Source organism: Zingiber officinale, chromosome 10A, assembly GCF_018446385.1.
Source record: "Zingiber officinale cultivar Zhangliang chromosome 10A, Zo_v1.1, whole genome shotgun sequence".
NCBI lineage: Eukaryota > Viridiplantae > Streptophyta > Magnoliopsida > Zingiberales > Zingiberaceae > Zingiber > Zingiber officinale.
Genome location: NC_056004.1, coordinates 43,506,637 through 43,528,415, shown reverse-complemented (window position 1 = coordinate 43,528,415; position 21,779 = coordinate 43,506,637). Strand labels below are relative to the sequence as shown.

At 37.5% G+C, this 21,779-nt stretch overlaps 2 long non-coding RNA genes across 2 annotated transcripts; both read left to right on the top strand.

The window, feature by feature from the left end:
• The first annotated feature begins 818 nt into the window (after positions 1–818).
• LOC122027557 lies at positions 819–2,220 on the top strand. The gene is made up of 3 exons (XR_006124451.1): positions 819–1,003; positions 1,927–1,987; positions 2,165–2,220. It is a non-coding gene; the product is annotated as an uncharacterized LOC122027557 (long non-coding RNA).
• Positions 2,221–2,292: 72 nt separating this feature from the next.
• Positions 2,293–3,262, top strand: LOC122027556. Its single transcript, XR_006124450.1, has 2 exons — positions 2,293–2,469; positions 3,049–3,262. It is a non-coding gene; the product is annotated as an uncharacterized LOC122027556 (long non-coding RNA).
• The last annotated feature ends 18,517 nt before the right edge of the window (positions 3,263–21,779 follow it).

The following is a 21,779-nucleotide window of genomic DNA, read 5'->3' as shown; positions in this document are numbered from 1 at the left end:
AAAAATATAGATCTACAAATGTCAGAATTTCATGAAACAAGAGTCTATAAGTTTCTTATTTTCCCTTATTCATAAATATATCCTCTTCCTTAATTTTAAAATAATATATTGTGTTTCATGTTTTTTTACCTGAATTAGGTCAAATTCGGGTTAAAAAATCACCACACTAAATATATGAGATTAAAATTACGGATGAGGGTATTTTTAAGATCATAAGAAAATTAGGAACCCAAAGAAACTTGTTTCATGAAATTCCGAGATCGTTAGGTCCATATTTAGGCCTTCCGAATTATTTTTCTTTTAATTTTTATTTTTCTTAAATTTGGGACGAATCCTGGATTCGTCCCAAAATTTGGGACAAATCCAGGAATTCGTCCCAAATTTAAAAAAATAAAAAATAAAAGAAAATTTATTTGGAAGGCCTAAATATGGACCTAACGATATCGGAATTTCATGAAACAAGTTTCTATGGGTTCCTAATTTTCTCATTATCTTAAAAATATCCTCATCCATAATTTTAACCTCATATATTTAGTATGGTGATTTTTTAATCCGAATTTGACCTAATTCAAAATAAAAAAAAATTGCCGCATTTAATATAGTATGTTAAAATTATGGATGAAGATATTTTTAAGATCACGAGAAAATTAGAAATCCATAGAAACTTATTTCACGGAAATCCGATATCTCTAAGTTCATATTTAGTGTTTCCAAATCATTTTTTTATTTTTTTAAAAATTTTTTATATTCTGGGACGAATTTTGGAATTCGTCCCAGATTTAGGGTCGAATTCTGGAATTCGTCCCAGATTTGGGGACGAATTCCTAGATTCGTCCCAAAATCTGGGACGAATCAAAGATTCGTCCCAAAAAATAAGCAATGGAAAGAAATTTTTTAATTTATAAGTTAACCCTAAATCTCCTCCCACCCATCTGCCCCTTCACTCATCCCTTCACTGCAACTCTTGCGGCGGCTGATTCCTTCCCGATCGGCTGCGGCACAGGTAACCCTCTCCCTTCTCCCCTCTTCCCTCTCCTTTCTCCCACATCTGCCCACTTCTTCTCGCGAGGCCGCGGCTGGCCTCGCCTGGCCGCGCGTGGCCGCGTTTGGCCGCGGCTGTCAGCGCCTGGCCGCGCCTGGCCGTGGCTGGCGGCAGTTGGCCGCGGCTGGCGGCAGTTGGCCGCGAGTCGCCGCTGCTAGCACTGATGTCGCAAGATTTGGAATGGTGGAGTACTGATCTGTGAAATTTAGGGCTTCATTCTTGTTTGTTAACAAAGAAAAGCACTGCAACTCTTGATCACTTAGATGTCAATGACCAATGATCTGTGAAATAGGGTTTAGGGCTGTTTTTGGATAAAGATTTGTAGTTCTTCTTGTATATAGATGTACAGTTTAGGGGTGTGGAAGTAATAAAATCTCAACTACACTAGGGCAAAATTTTGATACTAGGGTTTCGAATCCTAAATGTATAGGGAGCTCCAGTATACCATAGGTATAAATTTACCTTTGATTTTCTGTGTACTGATCCTCTTTATCATTACAAATACTTGTAGGATAGTTTTTAGATTGGAATTAATTAATGGAGGGACAAATTACAATAGAGTTGACATGTTTTTTTTTCTTTGATACAAAATTCAAAGGGTGCTCATTATTATTATTATTGTTAAAAAGATTTTCTTTTAAAGAAAAAAACAGAAGCGACCCTATTCTATTTTTTATCTCAAAAATATCCTTATCAAAATATTTTATTTTTCATCTAAAAAATGTCAATTCTGATCCACAATTGCTCTAATATAGAGAGTAATTTTGTTTTTTTCCAAATTTTGTTCCATTAAAATATTATTATTTTAATTTAATTACAATTGCTTCAACTCTATTAAAATTGTTAGAATAATACTATAATAATTGATAATGTTGCTTATGCAGGTTTCAATTTGGCATGATCTCAGTGTAGTTGAAGACAACTGTATTTGTTCACGTCTTTTCGGTATTTCTAAGTTCATTAATATGCATTTAATGATCTGTATATAAAGTTAGCTTTAAATAATTATTTTATAGTTGATTAATTGTATTTCTTCTTTTTGATAAGCTTTTCTTTGTTGTTTTGTCTTCAATGATAAGATTTATTTCTGTTAATAATGTTTAACTAAATAGCTGAATTCAGGTAAAATGCAGAATGAGCGAAGTTGGATGTATAATAAGAATTCAAGTATAATGCAGAATGAGGAAGAGGAGGAGGAGGAGGAGGATGATAATCATAATGATGACTTTAATTTTTGACGATAGGTAAGTTTTGTTAGCTTATTTAAAGAAATTTCCCATAATTATGTATGATGACTATTTGTCTCATGTTTACTGTTTTACACATTAATCAATGGCTTGTTAACTTTTCTAATTTTTATTTTAATTAATATTGTCAATTTGTTTTTAACAGGGTTGGTGAGGCGAACTAAAGGTCCGAGAAAAAAAGTAAGTATTAAGTAACATGTTAAACTTTTAATTTTATTTATTTATTTATTTATTTTCTAATTGCTTTTAATTTATTGAAATTTATTACTACTGCTTTATTAGTTCAAATTGCAAATTATGATTAGAGTTTACCTAACAACCAAGTAACCATGATTACTAAAACACTTGTATCACAAAAAAATTAAGTTTAATTAGTTTGTGTTTTCTTCATTTGAGCTATTTTCATATGTTAGGAAATTTTAAGAATATCTTTCATGCTCTCCATGTGATCACATGGACATAGAATATTTGTAGCTATTGATTGATATGGTGAAATAGGTATTATTATAACAATTTGATGTGCCATTTATATTAGGTTGTATCATATTTACGATGTTTTTACTTAGCTTCAAGATACTTCTTATAATTTTATGACATGGATGGTTCATATCGTTGGTAAATAGGACATTTATTTGAATGTTTAAGGAATTTCACAGTTATGTCTTGTTTCCAATCTTTCTTGTTACATGGGCATTTCGTATTATATTTATAATCTTTCTTGTTACACATGATCTGGTTTATTTGTTTGTTGTTATGTAGGCAAAGGAGATTTGAAGGGGTGCAAAGCTTTTGGGCAGACGAAGATGACTTGATGTATTTTTAGTTTATTTACCTCCTTGGATGGATGATGGACTTATATAACATTTGATTGTTGAACTTTATAATATTTTCTAGAAGCTTGAACAAGATAGATCTTGTAAAATTTGTTGAGATCTTTATATTTGTTGAATTATGAGTTGATCGAGTTCAATTATTACTCTTGTATGTGAAATTAAGATGTGTTGAATGTATATAAATGTTATTTGAATTTGGTGTTTATGTATCTATGGATTGAATTGCAAAAAGAAATTTAATCTGGAAAAAAATTTAGTATTAGGGACGAATTTGGCGACGAAAACGATTTGTTCCCACTCTATCGTAATTGTATCGAATCCAGAATTTGGGACGAATATGTGGATTCGTCCCAGAATTTGGGACGAATTCTGGGACGAATCCACAAATTCGTCCCAAAATTCGTCCCAGATTCTGGGACGAATTTTGGGACGAAAATTTATTTATTAATTAAATTAGTATTTTTGTCCCCAAATTTGTCGCAAATGCTTAAAATTTTGCAACAAATTTATTATTCGTTGCAAAATTAGGGACAAATTTGGCAACAAAAAAAATTTGTCACCGAATTTGTCCCCAAATTCGTTGCAATATTAGGGACAAACTTAGCAACAAAAAATAATTTGTCACTGAATTCGTCCCCAATTTTGTTGCAAAAATAGGGACAAATTTGGCAACAAAAAATTATTTCCTCCGAACTGAATTCATCCCCAAATTCGTTGCTAAGTTTGCAACAAAAAAATTATTCGTTCCTTTTTTGCGACAAATTTGGGGACGAAAATTTTATTCGTTGCCAATTTTGTCCCCAAATTCGTTGCTGAATTTGCAACAAATCATAATTCGTTCCAAAAGTTGGCATCAAACATTTTGGGACGAAAAAATTTTCGTCCCTGATTTCGTCCCAAAAAATTTTGCAACGAATTTTTTTGTAAAATTCGTCCCAAAATTCGTCCCAAAATGCCTTATTTTGTGTAGTGAAAGAATAATGGTAAACTGTCACCGTTTTGGAAAGAACTATCACGTTTGACTAAGTTTAGGTCAAATAATGATAATTTGATTAATTGATTTTGTCGGTCTATAAATTACTAAATCTAAAATAATTGATATAAATTGATTAAGAATTTTTACCTAAATTCGCAACGGGATCCATTGATAATCGATTAAGTTTTTAATTTTAATTGATTAAGTTGTTTTTTAATCGATTAATATAATCTGTTCTTCGTCAAACAGTTTGTGTTTTATGAAATAATTATTGTTTCAAGGTGAAAAAGTATTTCATTTAAAAAAAAAAACCTTGTTTCAACGAAACATGATGTTATTAAATTAAAAAACAAACTGTTTGAGCAAAACAGTACTTTATTAAATAAAAATTAAAAAAAATACAATGCATGCATGCAATATAATCCTGAATGAATCGTTTATTTCTATTACGTTGAATCGATTCAATTGAAAGGCATTAAAGAACGTAATGTATGCATGCATTAGAATAGATTAAATGATGATTTTATAGCACTTATTTGAAACTTTAGTGTCTTAAGTGATGGTTCTATAGATAATTATATAGCATAAATTTTTGATGGTTCTATAGATAATTATATAGTATATAGTATAAATTTTTGAATCGATTGAGATAATTAATTAGATTATATTAATAAATTATTATAAAATATCAATCGATTAATAAATTTAATTTTAGGTTATTAAGATTGATTAAGTAATTTCTATTCGAATTAAGTTCCTAGGATTTTGTTCTTGGGTCTATCTACACAATGTGCTACTAAGTTGAACTAATGTGTCGACCTAAAGGAAGACACTTTAGGTAGATTTAGTGCATTTTATGTTGGTAGACTTACATCTATACTAAGAGTAATCGGCCTAAAGGAAGATTACTTTTATGCAGATATATGTACAAGCAGCTTACAACTATGGAATAAAATTATTATTTTGTTCAGATCATAGGCAAAATAAGTCAGTCTAAAGAAAGATATATTATGTGGCTGATTAAGATTGTTGTGAGCTATGGATCAAAATATAACTCATATAAAGTATCATATTATGCACATAATGGGTCAACTCAAAGGAAGACACATTGTGTGACCAATTAAAATTTGAGTTATATCAGAGAGTGTCACTAACAAATAATGTGTCGGCCCAAGGGAAGATACATTATGTTGTACTTGTTATTTCATAAAGAACCCATTTATGTACATTTAAAATTTTATTTTATTTGCATAATCTTATACCTATTCTTGGCTTTAATTAAATCGTGAGCTTAAATAAATTTCTCTCTTAATTTCAGTGCAATCTATAACTTCCAGTATTAATAACATCCCAACATTAACTAGTTCGAATTTTGTTGAATGAAAAGAATACGTGATCGTCGTCTTAGGCTGCATGGACTTAAACTATGCACTATGCATTAAGGAATGATCGTCCCGCACCTCTAACCAGTGCTAGCATAATAGAGCAGAGGGTTGAATTTCAACTGTGAGAGAAATCAAATCACATGTGTTTGAGTATCATGAGACTTTCCATACTAGCACCAATAAAGGGCTCAATAATAGAGGGAGGAGATGCTAGGAGTTTCTTCGACCAATTGGCAGATCGATTCACCTCAAATGAAAAAGTCGAGAGTACCACACTTCTTACAAAGTTGGTAATCATGTGGTACATTGGTAAAGGAAAGATAAGGGAGTACATTATGGAGATGTTCAATATAACGATAAGTCTAAAAGTACTAAAACTAAATATGTCTGAGGGTATGTTAGCCATTTCATCTTAATATCTTTGTCTACATGATTCACTCCTTTAAGATATCATATTAAATGAGTTCATTGCTCAATGCATTTAAAAGAAGCAGAGACTAAAGATTGAGACATCTGAGAGTACTCACTTAGCATCTGATTCTCAAAGTGCGAGCAAGAAGTGAAAGAGGATCAATAACAAAGGGAAAGGAAAACAAACTGCAGATTTTAGAGGCAATGGTCATAAGGAGCACAAGAAGCATCATAAGGAATCCACTTGTTTTTTTACAAGAAGAAAGGTCATATGAACAAAAACTACCTCAGGTACGCCAACTAGCATGTAAAAAAGGGTAAACTTCTCAACTTTATTAGTTCTGAAGTTAATTTACCTATTGTACCTACTGACACTTGGTGAATAGATACATGTACTACTACTCACATAAGTATCACTATGCAAAATTGTCTCAGGAGATGACTTCCACATAATGATGAAAGATACATCTATACAGGAAATGGAAAAAAGGCTAAAGTCAAGTCGATTGGTGTTTTTAGGCTTGTTAGGAACCAATATTTTTTTAGATTTAGAAAATAGATTTATTGTACCGTCTTTTCGATGGAATTTAATTTCAATTTCTTGTTTGAACAAATCAGGTTATTCTTGTTCATTTAGAGATGGAATTTTTAGTATTTTCTTTAATTTAGTGTTGGTTGACAATAGTTCCTTGGTTGATAAACTTTATAAATTGAACACCTTTACTCCTATGGTTGACAACGTAATAGTGCATACTATAGGTACAAAATATAAATTGATCGACGAGAATTCTTCCATATTGTGGCATAGGCATTTAGGATATATATCCAAATAACGTGTAAAAAGGTTAATGTCACATGGAAATCTAAATTCCCTTGACATGTCAGACTTTAATATCTGCATAGAGTGTATTAAGGGGAAGACCACTAACAAAAGAAACAAGGGGGCTAGCCGTTATAGTGGCGTTTTGGAGCTAATACATACGGACATTTGTGGATCATTCCCTAAGACATCTTGGAATGGACACATATTTTATTAACTTCATAGATGACTATTCCAAATTTGGTTATCTATACCTTATTTATGAGAAGTCGCAATCTTTGGATATGTTGAAAATTTTCAAAGCTAAAGTTGAATTTCAAATAGGTAAGAAAATTAAAGTAGTTTGATCAGACCGTGTAGGTGAATATTATGGTTGATATGATGGATCAAGTGAATAACGTTCAGGACCTTTTGTGAATTATCTTGCTAAGTGTGGGATTGTATTCAGTATACCATGCTTGGTACTCATAGTCAGAAGGGTGTAGTTGAACATCACAATCATATCTTAAAAGATATGGTAAGAAGTATGATGACTTTCACTTCTCTACCAGACTCTTTGTGAGGTGAAGCACTCAAAACTACAGTTTACCTACTCAATAGAGTTCCTAGCAAGATAGTAACTAAAACTCCATTCAAAATGTGGATGGGTAGGAAGTCTAGTATTAGGCATTTATGCATCTGGGGTTGCCCAGTTGAAGCTAAGCTTTACAAGTCTAATAAAAGGAAACTGAACTCAAGAACTGTTAGCTGTAATTTTGTAGGTAACTTTGAGAAGTCAAGAGGATATAAATTTTATAATCCCTCTAATAGATCCTTTTTTAAAACAAGAAACACTAAGTTCATTGAGGACAGTGGGAGTAATAAGGTCAGAAAAGTATCTTTTGAGGAATGTGTTGGCAATCCTCCTGTGATCACTACTAGTGCGATCAGTAACAGTGTGGTTATCATACCGCACATTATGGGTATCACACATCCAGTGAGTGTAAGGAATTAAGATATTTCCATGACAACTCCAATAATGTAATTGGAGGAGCCTGCCACTGAAATTAAAGTATTGTCTCATATTGATGAGCAAGTACCTTAATCACCTAAAAAATAAGTGTCTTTAAGACGATCCACAAGGAAACGGAGAACCACTAATTCTCGTGATTATATTTATCTCCAAGAGCACGATTTTAACATAGGGGTTGGAAAGTGATCCTAGATCTTTCTAAGAAGTCAAACCATGCTCTAACCTTGAAAGGTAGATTAACGTCATGCAAGAAGAGTTGAAGTCTATGGCAGACAATGACATTTGGGAATTTGTCAAATTTCCTAAAGGTAAAAAGTTCGTTTGTTGTAAATGGATATTTAAAATCAAGCAATATTCAAGGAGCAATGTAAAAAATTAAAAGGCTAGTCTTGTTGCCAAGGGATTCACTCAGAAAGAAGACATTAATTACAAGGAGACTTTCTCACCTGTGTCGACGAAAGACTCCCTTAGGGTAATCATGGCACTTGTAGCTCATTATGATTTGGAGCTACATCAAATAGACGTAAAGACTACATTCCTCAATGAAGACATAAAGGAGTCTAAATATATGATGCAACTAGAGAACCTTAGTTTGAGTCTAAGAACTTAAAGCACCTAATATGTAGATTAAAGAAGTCCATTTATTGTTTAAAATAGACGTCCTGTCAGTGGTATTAAAAATTTGATCAATTGGTTACCTCATATGGTTTTAAAGAAAACCTCGTTAATCAGTGCATATATGTCAAGTTCAGTAGAAGTAAGTTTATTATACTTATTTTGTACATGAATGACATATTACTTATGAGCAATAATAAGGGTCTACTGTGTCAAGCCAAATCATTTCTATTTGGTAATTTTAAAATGAAATATCATGGTGAATCATCCTTTATTTTAGGCATACAGATCTATCGTGATCGTTCAAGAAACATTCCTGGACTTTTATAATAGGACTATATTGAAAAGATGCTTATAAGGTGTGGTGTGTAGAACTGTATACCTGGTGATATACCTGTGTCAAGAGATGACAAGTTCATCTTGTAGCAGTATCTGTTGGTGAAATATTCCCTAGGTCAAGGTTGACCTAGTTGACTGAGCTTGAATTGAGTCAAACTCGAGTCTTGATGTTTGGATTTCGATGTTTGACAATACATATAGACAACACATGAAGATTGCAGGTGTAATTATTCATGTAGGGAGATTGTGAAGGAAAGTCAAGTAGGTCAAGGTTGACTGGATACTTGACTGGGAAATCATGGTGAGTGAAGCCAGGTGAAAGTCCTAGTGAGTGAAGCTAGGCAGAAGAAAATCCTGGTGAGTGAAGCCAGGTGAAAGACCTAGTGAGTGAAGCTAGGCAGTTGGAAGTCCTAGTGAGTGAAGCCAAGCAATTGGGAAGTCCTGGTGAGTGAAGCCAGGCACGAGGAAATCCAGATGGATCAAGGCTGATCGGACATCTGGTGTTGGAAAGTCCAAGTAGGTCAAAGGGATTGACCGGATACTTGGCACGAGTTGGAAAGACCAGGTAGGTCAAAGGGATTGACTGGATACTTAGCATGAGGAGGAAAAGTTCAAGTGAGTCAAAGGGATTGACCGGACACTTGGTGAGCGAGTACTAACAGGTCAAGGGTGACCGGATGCTAGGCATGATGGACCAACAGGTCATGGTTGACCGGATTTTTGTTTAGGGGGCTTTGGACTTATTTTTGGGCAAAAACAAGGAGCTGGATCGATCAGCCGATCGATTGGCACATGCCCAATCGATCAACCGATCGATTGGCACATGCCCAATCGATCAACCGATCGATTGAGTGAGTCCTCGCGACAAACCTCCTTCCAATCGATCAGTGGATCGATTGGGGAGAAGTGTCGTACGAACAGAAAGCCTCCCAATCGATCAACCGATCGATTGGGAGCCTCCGATCGATCGGGCGATCGATTGGGAGTCGCGATTCTGCGCGATAAGCCCTGGATCGATCAGCCGATTGATCCAGGCATTTCCCGAGAGCACAGAGGCGCTCTGGATCGATCGACCGATCGATCCAAAGCCTCCCCGATCGATTGGGAGCAATCCGATCGATTGGGATTTGACCGTTGGCGCAGGATATAGCTGTTGGCGTGCATTCGTCTTCGGCAGAACTTCCACAGCTTCGATTCTTCTCTTCAGTGATCTTCACAACAACTCCACAAAGTTCTCACCACCAGATCTTGAGGGTTCTTGGAGGCATTTCCAAGTCAAGAGGCGGATCTACAGCAAGAAGAAGAAATCTAGGGTTAAGGTTTTTCTTGTGCAAACTTGTAAGCTTTTACTTGTCTTTTCTTCTCTTTCCCTTTCTTCTTGTAGTGTGAACTTGTAGGGATTCTCCGTCTTCGGTAGTTACCGTAAAGGAGTGTTTTATTAGTGGAGGGTGCGTGAGTGTGTGGATCCTTGGATTAGTCACCTCTTGTGAGGTGGATACCAAGTAAATCCCCTTATTAGCATTGTGTATTTTGTTTCTTTGTATTTTCCGCTGCATATATTTGAAGAAACAAGCAACGACAAGCACGAGGAGAGTGCCGAGCTATTCACCCCCTCTAGCTACATATTTGGTCCCAACAGTATCTACAACTTGAACTTGAAATAAAGGAGATTGAACAATTCTCATATGCATCAGTAGTGGTAAGTCTCATGTATGCACAAGTTTGTACTCGACCAGATATAGCATTTATATTAGGGACGTTAGGCAGATATGTTAGTAACCCAAGACCGTCACACTGGAAAGTGGTAAAGAGAGTGATGCAGTATTTTCAAAGAACCAAAGAATATATGCTCACGTATTAGAGATCAGATCACCTAGAGATGATTATATATTCAGACTCCAATTTTGCTGGATGCTTGGATAGTAGGAGGTCCACTTCAAGCTATATCTTCATGCTTACTAGAGGGGCTATATCTTGGAAGAGCGTCAAACAGACGTTAATAGTCACTTCTATTATGGAGGCAGAGTTAGTAGCATGCTATGAAACATTCAATCACGGGATTTGGCTGCGAAACTTTATCACATTATTACAGATTGTTGATGGTATTGACTGATCATTGAGGATCTATTATGATAATAAAATCGTAGAAATTTATACTAAGAATAATCATAGTTTGTCGAAGTACAAGCACATTGACATTAAGTTTCTACTGGTTAAAGAAAGAGTTTAGAGTTGTCAAATTATGGTAGAGCACATCAACACATATTCCATGTTGGTCAATCCACTCACCAAAGGCTTAGTACCTAAGATGTTTCATGCGCATGTTGTGAATATGAGAGTCCTTATGGAAGAAGAACTCTAGTGAGAATTTACATTTATTTTAATACTTTATATTTGATAATAAAGATAAATATTTTATTTTAATTATTGTATGTACTTAAAGTTTAAAATATTTATAGAAATTTATATGTTTGTTTAACACACTGACTGTGATATCATCATTTACTATTGCTGTTAACATTTGATGTTTGTAAATATGATGTAAATTCCTTTTGGAATCATAAAATTGATCATGATTTACTATTACAGTTTAGTATAAAGTATTTCGCAAATATGATCTGACCTCTTTTGAGGTCATTTTAAGACCAGTTGAAAATTAACATGTACTGATCACATTTCATGTAATTTTCACTCTACACATCTACATCTTGATCTATATCATTAATGACATTGGTATTGTGATTATTGTTAGGGCTTGTTACGATCATATACAGTAGCTATGACATCTTTAGGCATATACCAATGAAGTTAATGAACCAAATTATTTACAGGGGTATTCTGTACTTATAAAGTTTGATATCAACTAAAATTTTACTTGTATTTCATATATAACTCACAAGTAGCCAAGTGGGAGATTGTTGGTTATTATCTTTAATTTTGGTGGACTTAATTGTAAGTTGTACATATGAGTACAAATTGAACCCATTAATGTGATATAACTTAAGTTTTTTGGGTTTCGGTTGTTGAATGTAAACCTTGAATGTATGGAATATATAGTCTCGTATCTATTATCATATATGGGCTAATAATAAATGTAAAATATCATCACAAAATAATAATAGTATAATAAGGTTTAATGGACAAATAACCTTAACGAAATTTTTAGGAATTTTCTGAGAATTTTTTGGAGCTCGTATGACGTGTTTTGAAGGGATGAATTTATAGGCTTGGGAAAAGCCTGTTTGGAATACCCAAAAATGGGAATTGATTAAGGAATAAACTTAGGTTTTGATTTGCCTAAACCTAAGTTCAAGTTATAAATATCTAATCTCCTCTTCTCCTACCTGATCCCTTTCTCACGCCGTCCCTCTTCTCCTCATCTTCTTCGCCGACCTTCTCTCTTTTCCTCACGCCCCTCTCCACCCGATCTCTCTCTCTCGGGCATGAAGTTGTTTCCCTTCTCCTCCTCTCGCCGAAGCTCGATCCATCGCCGACCAGCAGCCAAGAGCTCGACACCCGCCTCAGCACCCGATCGCTTCGGCGCCGTCCAACATGTCACTAACCGAGTCTCCGATCTCCTCTACTCCTTACCTGGGATCTCATATGTAGTTTTCCTCTCTGAAATGTCGCTCCTTGCAAGTTCATCTTCGGTCAGGTGAGGAGTTTTGAGCTTCAGTTTCGTCAGAGTTGAATCGCGAGTTCCAGCGCTCGATCTTGGTTGAAAATTGTCGTTCCAAATGGCTATCTCATCCTCCCGAGCCCTAAAGCCGAGTTTCTTCCATCAAGTCATGGCCATTCGATGTGGTTTTTAGCATTGAGGTAGGATAGGGTAAGATATTTTGGTTTTGGGGTTCTATAGCTGTGGAGATCTGGGGTTTGATGTCAGTATGGGATGTTATGCTAACTAGGGGTTATTCTTGGAAGTAACTCTCTATAATAGCCTCGGCCATGAACCTCCAGCAGCAGATACCACCGGCTAGCATTCCCAGCAGCTTCCCTTTCTGGCTGTGAATCAATAGGGAAGGTACTGTGGTAGGGTAAGTTGTTGGGAATTGGATTTTTTATTTTAGCTTAACCCGAACTAATGCTAGTATGGTTAGAGATAGCCAATCATGTGGTTTTGGAATGATTGAGGGTAAATGTTGGATTCAATCTAGGCTTCGAGTTGGGTCCGATTTATTTAGTTAACCAAGATCAATGAATGAATTATGGTTTCTTGGCTTAATAGGAATTTTGATTTAGTTATTGGATATACACGAGAGTATATTAATTATATGCATGTTGTTATAGGACCCTAATTTACAACAAGCCATTTGACGTGGGATTACTTTAGTACACGGTATATTTGAGGCGGGTGCCTTTGAGTTATCTTCTTTTGATATGGTCATTATGATATGCATAGTATGTTATAACTAGTAGTAATTGTTATGTTTATATCTGCCTTCGTATGTCACTACTTGATACTTGATGTATGCCTTTATTTTATCTGATATGCGTTTAGGCCTATATCATCGTGATTCTTGCCTTGTGTACTTAAGTTCATAGAAGTAGTGACATACAATACATTACTGGTACAGGACTAGCTACTAATTATACCTGGCATGTGTACCTAGACATTATGATACCTAGTTTATTCTTATGGTTTTCATTGTTCTTTTTGGTACATATTATATGGAGGCGCATATTGTCAGGTGTTTCATGCTTTAGTATTATGCACCATCTTGCATGATTGCATGCTGAACGATTGTTGACTCCTTTGTACTTGAGCACATCGCCAGTTATATGATCTACACACACAACTACTCATGTGTTAGTGGTACATAAGGTAGAGTGTGTGCAGTTACTCTGTCAAGGCTCTACTCGACAGCTCATGGGTAGTGGTGACGCGGCGTGGTAGTGGACAGAGATCCCTCCTCTTGACTATGGCACAAGGAGATGAAAGCTTCGGCTCCCCCCATTTAGTTGGGCTAGGAGAATAGGTGTACTCCGACAGCATCCTGTCCACTCGGTCACTCAGGAGTAGTGATGGCAGAGTGTACAGTTCTCATAGCCCTACCCACTCGACCTCATCATCGCGATGACGGTGGCTGACTGGCGTCAGGGGTGACCATGTCATTTGCACTATATGCATGGATTGTATTTATTTGTATGTGATTGCTGCATTTTGGATGCCGCATTTTGGATGCCGCATTTTGGTGGCTGCAAATGATTGACATACATACAAGAGATATTATGTAATTGGCCTGACGATCCTGCATTTGTTTGTATGGTTCACACCCTTATGTCAGGATAGGAGGTCCTGGTGAGTACAGTTTCTTCCGTTGTTCAGTTTGTTTTACCTATTACATCGCAGATATATACCCGCTGAGTTCATTAAACTCACTCTGTTGATTTATTCATATTTCAAGTTGAAGCCATCAGGAAGTTCCAGCTGCTAGTCCCCTCTCCATGTCGCGACAGTTTCTATTTTTGATCTTTTGTTTCCTTGCTATGCGATCTACAGACTCGTGATGTGCAGTCTTGTGTTTGTGGATTTAATATCGAGTTTTGGGGTATGCTACCCATGTTTTTCCGCTGCGAATGTTTTTCTTGGAGGTTGTGATTTCCCTCGTTATAGTGGAGTAGGTTGTATATATCTGCGATGTTTTAATCCCGTTTCACTTCTTTTCGTATTATATTGTTAACCGGAGGCTGTCTTTATTAAATTGCGTGGAATGTTTTATTTACTTTATGATATTCTGGCCATGTTGGCTGAGGATTGTGAGGCCCTGAGGGTTATATATTTCAGGATTCAGATTGTCACCGGTATAGAGGAGATACTGTCGGATTTTCGCCGGCATGGGACCCCTTGGGGTGTGACAATAAATGTCCACTATATATAGGATTGGTTCCCAAGGGTTTAGAAAATCATCTTAACCTAATTTCTTGTTCCCATTGACAAAAAATTTTACGGCGTCATCAACCCCTAACACCCTTGGAAGATCCTCCCCATTACTTCCACTTCTTCTTTCTTAGAATCTTTTAGACGACGCTAAAGGATAAAGACATGACTCTTCAATCAAGTTCTTTATCATTATGTTTTTATATTTATTTTCTTATGTCATATTTAATTGATGAAACTATATCTTCTTATTTTTTATTTTATACATGTGAGTTCTTTAGGTTTCAGAATTCATGTGGCTTATTTTTTTTTACAAGAATTAATACCTATTATATTAACTGGAGGTCTTAGTCCTATGTAAGAGTTCAGAGGGAAGGGGGTTTAAGTACACTCTATTGTTTTTTCCTACGATTATGGTGCAGAGGGGGCAAGCTTCAGTCTGCCGACACAGGCAAGATCCTGAACGTTCCCAAGTTTTGATTCCAATCATGGCCAGAGATATCGACCTTCTGGCATGAATGCTAAAGGTGCGATCTACATACTACTATGCATATGTTTAAACCAACAAAACTCCCAAAGCTCAAGTTGTTGCGAAAAAGGCCCAATTCTCATCTAACGACTTACATAAATTTATTAAGATAAATGGTATAGTTCTTATGAAATTCAAGTCTACCATGTTTTTTATAGTTTGTGTGTGTGTGTTTTTGTTTTTTTTTTTTGCCTAACTATGGGCTATGGAGAACTGCAGAGAAACTACTCGCATCCTGCTCCTCATCATGATGTGTTTGTTTCACTAAGATTGGTTTCATGTCCCTTGGTTAGGTTCAAACAAAGTAATCAGTTACAAATCTGACCAAAAAAAAAAAATTCTACTGACTACTGTTCAGCCGAATTCCTCCATATTGAACAGTTTTTCCAACCATCCGAGTCATGCGACTATAAATAGAGACATCGGGCCAACTATACGACAAATAACTTCCCAAAGACAGCAGATCTTCCAAAGCCAGATCATGTTCCACGGAAGAAATCAATCCAGCTAGCATGGAAGTGCACTGTAACAAACACTGAGCACCATGATCGCACCAACGAGGTCCACCTACTCGTTCTAACTTTATGCCCACAGCTGGGGTGTAATAATTAAAGGAATCTCAGTACCACTTTTTCCTCCTTAACGGAAACAAAGGTGGAACTGCTACCAAATAAAAAGAGGGAAAGTAGACCTAGGTTGGGACGTCTCACCTGATGATATTTGGCTTACATTACGAGCAGATTAATTACACTTCTTTTAGGGAGGTGTGGCTACAGCACGTCTTTTATGGAGGTGTGGCTACAGCACTTATTTAATTAGGCCAAATAAAAAGCAGGTTCTACTATGACATCTTTTTTCCTATAGAATAAAACTACAGTGATCAATACTGAAGCAACCTCAAAAGATGTGTACCATTGTTTTTATCCCGTGTGAAAATTGAGTAGGCCAGTGAAGTGGTTGAGATATTGTCAAAGGAGACTTGGAGTTGGGAGCAGTAGATTTGGAGCTGGGAGTTACAAATCTACGTATATCAAAAATAGAGTCAATGGAAATATTAGTGTGAGAATTATAGAAAAAGATCCTAATGTAGATATTTCAATACTCAAATTAGAATAGTAGTCGAGTGAAATGGAGAATAAGATGAATACTAAAATAATAGAACAATAGAATTTGAGTGCCTTTGGATACGTTTGCGTACTGGTTAACGGAGATGACCCCTTTTTATATCGCTTCTCATAACCTTCGTAATAATGAAGCGACAGAGAATGGATCGGGTGATGAAATATGTACAACAGTCCTCCTCTTGGCAAAGGTGTTGGATCGTGAAAAATCGATAGAAAGAGGGGGGGTGAATATCGAAAAACGTTCGAACAAAGTAAGCATAGCGGAAAAAGTAAATGCAACGCTAACACACACCAATTTTACTTGGTTCGGAGCCTTTGGCGACTCCTACTCCAAGGCTCGCACGCAAAGGTGCTTTCGGTAGGTAATTCACTAGTAATTCGAAAGTTCGAATACAAATTGAGTACAAGAATGCTAAGTAAATTAAAAATAATACCGACAACAAAAGAGGAACAACAAAAGTAACGTGTGGTCGGAGTATCTTTGCAGCATCGCAAGAGCACAAGTGAGTAGGTTATTTTTTTTTTTAGTTGACCCTCCTTATATAGGAGGCTCGGGGCGCCCCGGATCCCTTCCGGGCGCCTTGGTGTGACGTAGCAGGCCCAACCAGCGAGCTCCACGTGTCAACGCCACGAACTGGATAGAACTTGCCTCCGGGCGCCTGGACCCCCTTTCTCCAGAAGCTCCTTTTCCTGCAAGACAAAATTAGTCTGAGACAATGTATATCCTGCAAAACAAGGTGTTAGCACAGTTTAGAGTATGACTTAGATTCCGTCTTTCCGAGACCGGAATCTAGTCAAGATCCCGACTTAGAGTTTCGAAATGGTTCTAAGTCGGATCGGCGCCTAAGTTCCCTTCTCGGGAATGCGTCCTCACAGTCACTCCCTTCCAGTGACTTACCTTTACTCACCTGTCAGACGTCTGGTCAGCCCTTCGACCCGTCTGGACTTCTCGCCAGCTATCCGGTCAGCCCGTCGACTTAACTGGACTTCGTGCCAAGAGTCCGATTAGCCCGTCGACCCGCTTGGACTTCTCGCCAGCTATCCGGTCGACCCATTGACCTAGCTGGGTTTCGTGCCAGACATCCGGTCAGCCCGTCGACCTGTCTGGACTTCGCCTGCACACTCGATCAGAGTGTTAGACAACGACAAACCTAACTTAACCTAATTTGTCATTCATCAAAACCTGAGTTAGACCGTTAGTGCTAACTGCATCAATAATTGCTTGTATATGTCATAATAAGAGAATATTCTCTTATAAGTAGCTGTTATTTTCTGACAAGTTGTTACAATTTCCTAGCAATGTTATCTCCTAAAGGAAATCCAATCGGCTTTGGATCTGGACGGATATATGTTGAGAGACTTGCACAGGAGAAGTGGAGAGCTAAGTCCGGTATGTCAGCCGGCTCTAGGGCCCGACCAATTGTATGCTGAAAGACTTGCACAAGAAAAGTGGGGAGCTGAGCCCTGTATGCCCAGCCGACACTAAGGCTCGACCGATTGTATGTGAAGAGACTTACATAGGAGAAGTGAGGAGCTGAGTCCCGAATGTCCAATCGACTATAAGGCCCGACCGGTTGTATGTTGAGAGACTTGCACAAGAAAGTATGGAGTTGAGCCCCATATATATGCTTGGTCGGCTCTAGGGCCGATCGGGTTTATGTTGAGAACCTTACATTGGAGAAGTGGGGAGCTGGGCCCCATAAGTCCAACTGGCTCGGTGGCCACTCAGGTTTATGCTAGAAACCCTACTTCTGAGAGGTGGTTAGTTCAGATGCGTATACCCAGACTTTGATTACTACCTTACCTTGACTTTGATCACCACATCAGCTTGACTATTGACTCCAGCTTACCTTTGAGGTCACTCATAACATGTCATATCATAAGTCTCCCCTTCAAGTCTAGTGGAAGGAGGCGCGAATCCGATTGACTAGACAACCCATCTCAAAGGTTGAATCGCTCTCGACCACAAAGTTTATATTGTTGGACCCATTGCATAACATGCATTTAAACGAGTAACTGTGGCGAGATTGAGCGAGCGATAGTAATGGGGCCGCGAGCGAGTGGTGAAAACGATGTTGAGCAAGTAGCAATACGTGAGGAATGTCGAGGGAGTGATGATATGTAAATATCGAGCAGGCGACAATATATAAATGCTGAGCGGGTGGTGATATGTAAGGAATGTCGAGCGAGCAGCGATATGTAAGTGTCAAATGGACATCGATATGTAAGGAATGTCAAGCGGGCAACGATATGTAAGTGTCCAGCGGGCAGTATTATGTGAGGAATATCGAGCGGGCGACGATATATAAGTATCGAGTGGGCGGCGATATGTAAGTGCCAAGCAGGCGATGATATGAGAGGAATGTCGAGCGGGCGGTGATATGTAAGTGCCGAGTGGACGGCGATATATGAGTGTTGAACAGGTAGCGATATGTAAGGGCCGAGTGAGCAGCAATTTGTTGATGAGTGTCGATCAACTTGGAGCCCTACCCAAGTGAGTTGATATTGGGGGGCATGCCCAAGTGAATTAGCGCTAGGACTCATGCCCAAGTAAATAATTCGCGTGAGCCATGCATGCTTATAACTCGGTTGGGCAACGTGAGAGTCTGGGACATAGATGTGAGGGCAAGCTCACTTATAACTCGGCTGAATGGCTTGAGAGTTCGGGACATAAGCGTTACAGTATGCTCACTTATAACTCGCAATGACTGCAAGGATCTGGATTTTCATAAGTCAGAATTTGTTGACTAAGAATTGCTGATTGATACTGATAAAGCTTTTAAACACAGCTGATTGAACTGCTGAACGATCGTTTGAAGTTTAGCTAATTTTGATAGGAATTTCTTATTACCGCTCGACCACTGTCACTTTCATTTCCATGGATAATTTGACCATGCTTATTTTGACTATAATGAGAATCCAGTTGACCGTTGATTTGAAATTTACCTTTTTATAGGCCTAGCAGCCATTTAGAAATACCGGCCTTGTGGCCATTTGGAAATACCAGTCGTGTAACCATTTATAAATACTGACCGAGTGGCCATTTAGAAATACTGGTAGTGTGGCTATTTGGAGAAGAGCCTCCTACCTGATAAGTATTGGATAAAGTTTAAATTTAAATTCTAAAATTCAAGTTTTAGACTTATCTATCGAGATAACTCGGATAATCTCAAGCTACCAAGTAGGATGAATGAGCTGCTTGGGACGATTGAACTGTCATTTGGAGCTTGGATGGATCTGCTCAGGTTTAAATTTAATTCCATCTTTGATGGAGACTGTTGATTGGATCAAATTGCACTATGCTTTGAAATATTTATCTCGATTCCCAAATATTCATAAAGTCAGGGAGAGACCAAGAAATTCCAGTCCACCAATCTGCACTGTAGCAGCGATGCATTTGTCAAAGTCCTCCGAAGTCATGGCGATATTGATTGTACCGGCTGCGTCTATCTTTACATTCCAGAATAGGCTAAGTTCTCATAGACGACATTAAATTTGATCTCATTCGGAAGCTGAGTAGACAGAGGGGCTGGTGAGGTGGCTGGGATGCCGTCGGAGGAGAGACTTAGAGATGGGAACTGCAAATCTAGAGCTAAGAATTATGGACCTGCGCATACCACATACAGAGCCAATGGAAAAGTTAGAGCGAGAACCAGAGAGGGGATCCCTAACATAGACACTCTGACGCTCAAGTTAGAACAGTAACCGAATGAAATGGAGAAGAAGATAAACTGTAAAATAATAGAACAATGGATTTGAGTGCCTTTGGATGTGTTCGCATATCTAGCCACTGTACCTCCTCTCATAACCTCCGTAATAATGAGGCGACAGAGAATGGTTGGTGTCAGAATATGTCGAGTGATGGAGTATGTATAATAGTCCTTCTCGAGGTAGAGTAAAGTTCAATTGCATGTTTATGCCATAATAAGGGAATATTCTCTGGTGAGTAGCTGTTATTTTTTGATAAGTTGTTATGATTACTTAACAATGTTGTCTCCTAGAGTAGATCCGACCGACTTTGGGTCCGGACGGATGAATGCTGAGAGATTTCCACAAGAGAAGTGGGGAGCTAAGCCCCATATGTCCGGCCAGCTCTAGGGCCTGACCGACTGTATGTTAAAGGACTTGCACAGGAGAAGTGGGGAGATGAGCCCCGTATGTCCGACTGACTCTAAGGTCCGACCAGCTGTATGCTGAGAGACTTGCACAGGAGAAGTGGGGAGCTGAGCCTTGTATGCCCGGTCGGCTATAGGGCCCGACCGGTTGTATGTTGAGAGACTTGTACAAGAAAGTGGGGAGTTGAGCCCCGTATGCCCAGCCGACTCTAGAGTCGACCGAGTTTATACTGAGAATCTTACATTGAAGAAGTGGAGAACTTGACCGTGTAAGTTCGACGGCTCTGTGGTCGCCCGGGTTTATACTAGAACCCTGCTTCTAAGAGATGGTTTGTTTAGATACATATATCCAGAATTTAACTATTATCTTATCTTGACTTTGACTATCACATCAATATGACTATCAACCCTACCTTACCTTTTGGGCGACTCATAACACACTTAATGAGCTTTGAAAGAGAGAAGAATGTACGAAGGGTGCATACAACAAAGTCATTAGCAGCTAGCATTTTACAGGACAGATGATCAGTAGTGATCAGTAAGGGCTAAATTAGGTTCCACTGATGCAAGAATCCTTTAGTCCTATTTGATTCCACTTCTGCTGCAACTCCACTTTTTGTCCAAGTTTTAATCTCTGAAAATTACTTGAAGCTAATTAAATAGTGGCCATGTACTGATTAGCATAGTGTAAATTCTTTGTGTTCATCAATAATGTCAAGAGTGAATTCTGATCGTTGGTTTCATCAGATAAAGCATTTATTATGAAATTCAAGTAAAAAAAATATCATATAACAGGAGTAATTTGTTAATAATCAAGGGAAAGAAATAATGTCTGGTTAATAGAGGATTATTTGATTGGGCACAAGAACCTAAATTCCTAGGACAAGAAAACTGCAATAATATGGCAGGATTTAGTTTTGATTTAGCCAAACATAAAAGATTTGGAGTAGCACAAAATCTAGGCGTGTGTCTACCTCAGAAATGGTATCGCTGAGACTTTAATACAGAAATATCTTAAACTGCATTTGATGCACCAGTCTCATAATGCAGAATCAATCGCAGGCATCATTTCAGAAAAGAAAAAACCACCTGTATTATTGTTCAAAGCTCAATCTTTCAGCACTGAACAAGTGCGCATCTAAATCCTTGCTTTATTTAATTGCATCAATTATTTTTAATGTAAAAGGGATACCTCAGAGGTTGCATCATCCACAGTGAGGTGAAAGAACTGTCTAGTTCACTGACCCAGGTTTTTGAGCAAAGCCAATGGATAAAAACAAAATCCAACCTGGCTACATGTATTCAGAAAAAAAAAGTTAGATGTAGATAGATGGAACAGAAGTAAAACTATGGAAACATGTTCTTCAGAAGTGGAAGCTTCTGATTCAATGCAAGCAATGCAATGCAGGAAAAGTAAATTGCTAACGGGAAAATTCTTGAAAACTACTTG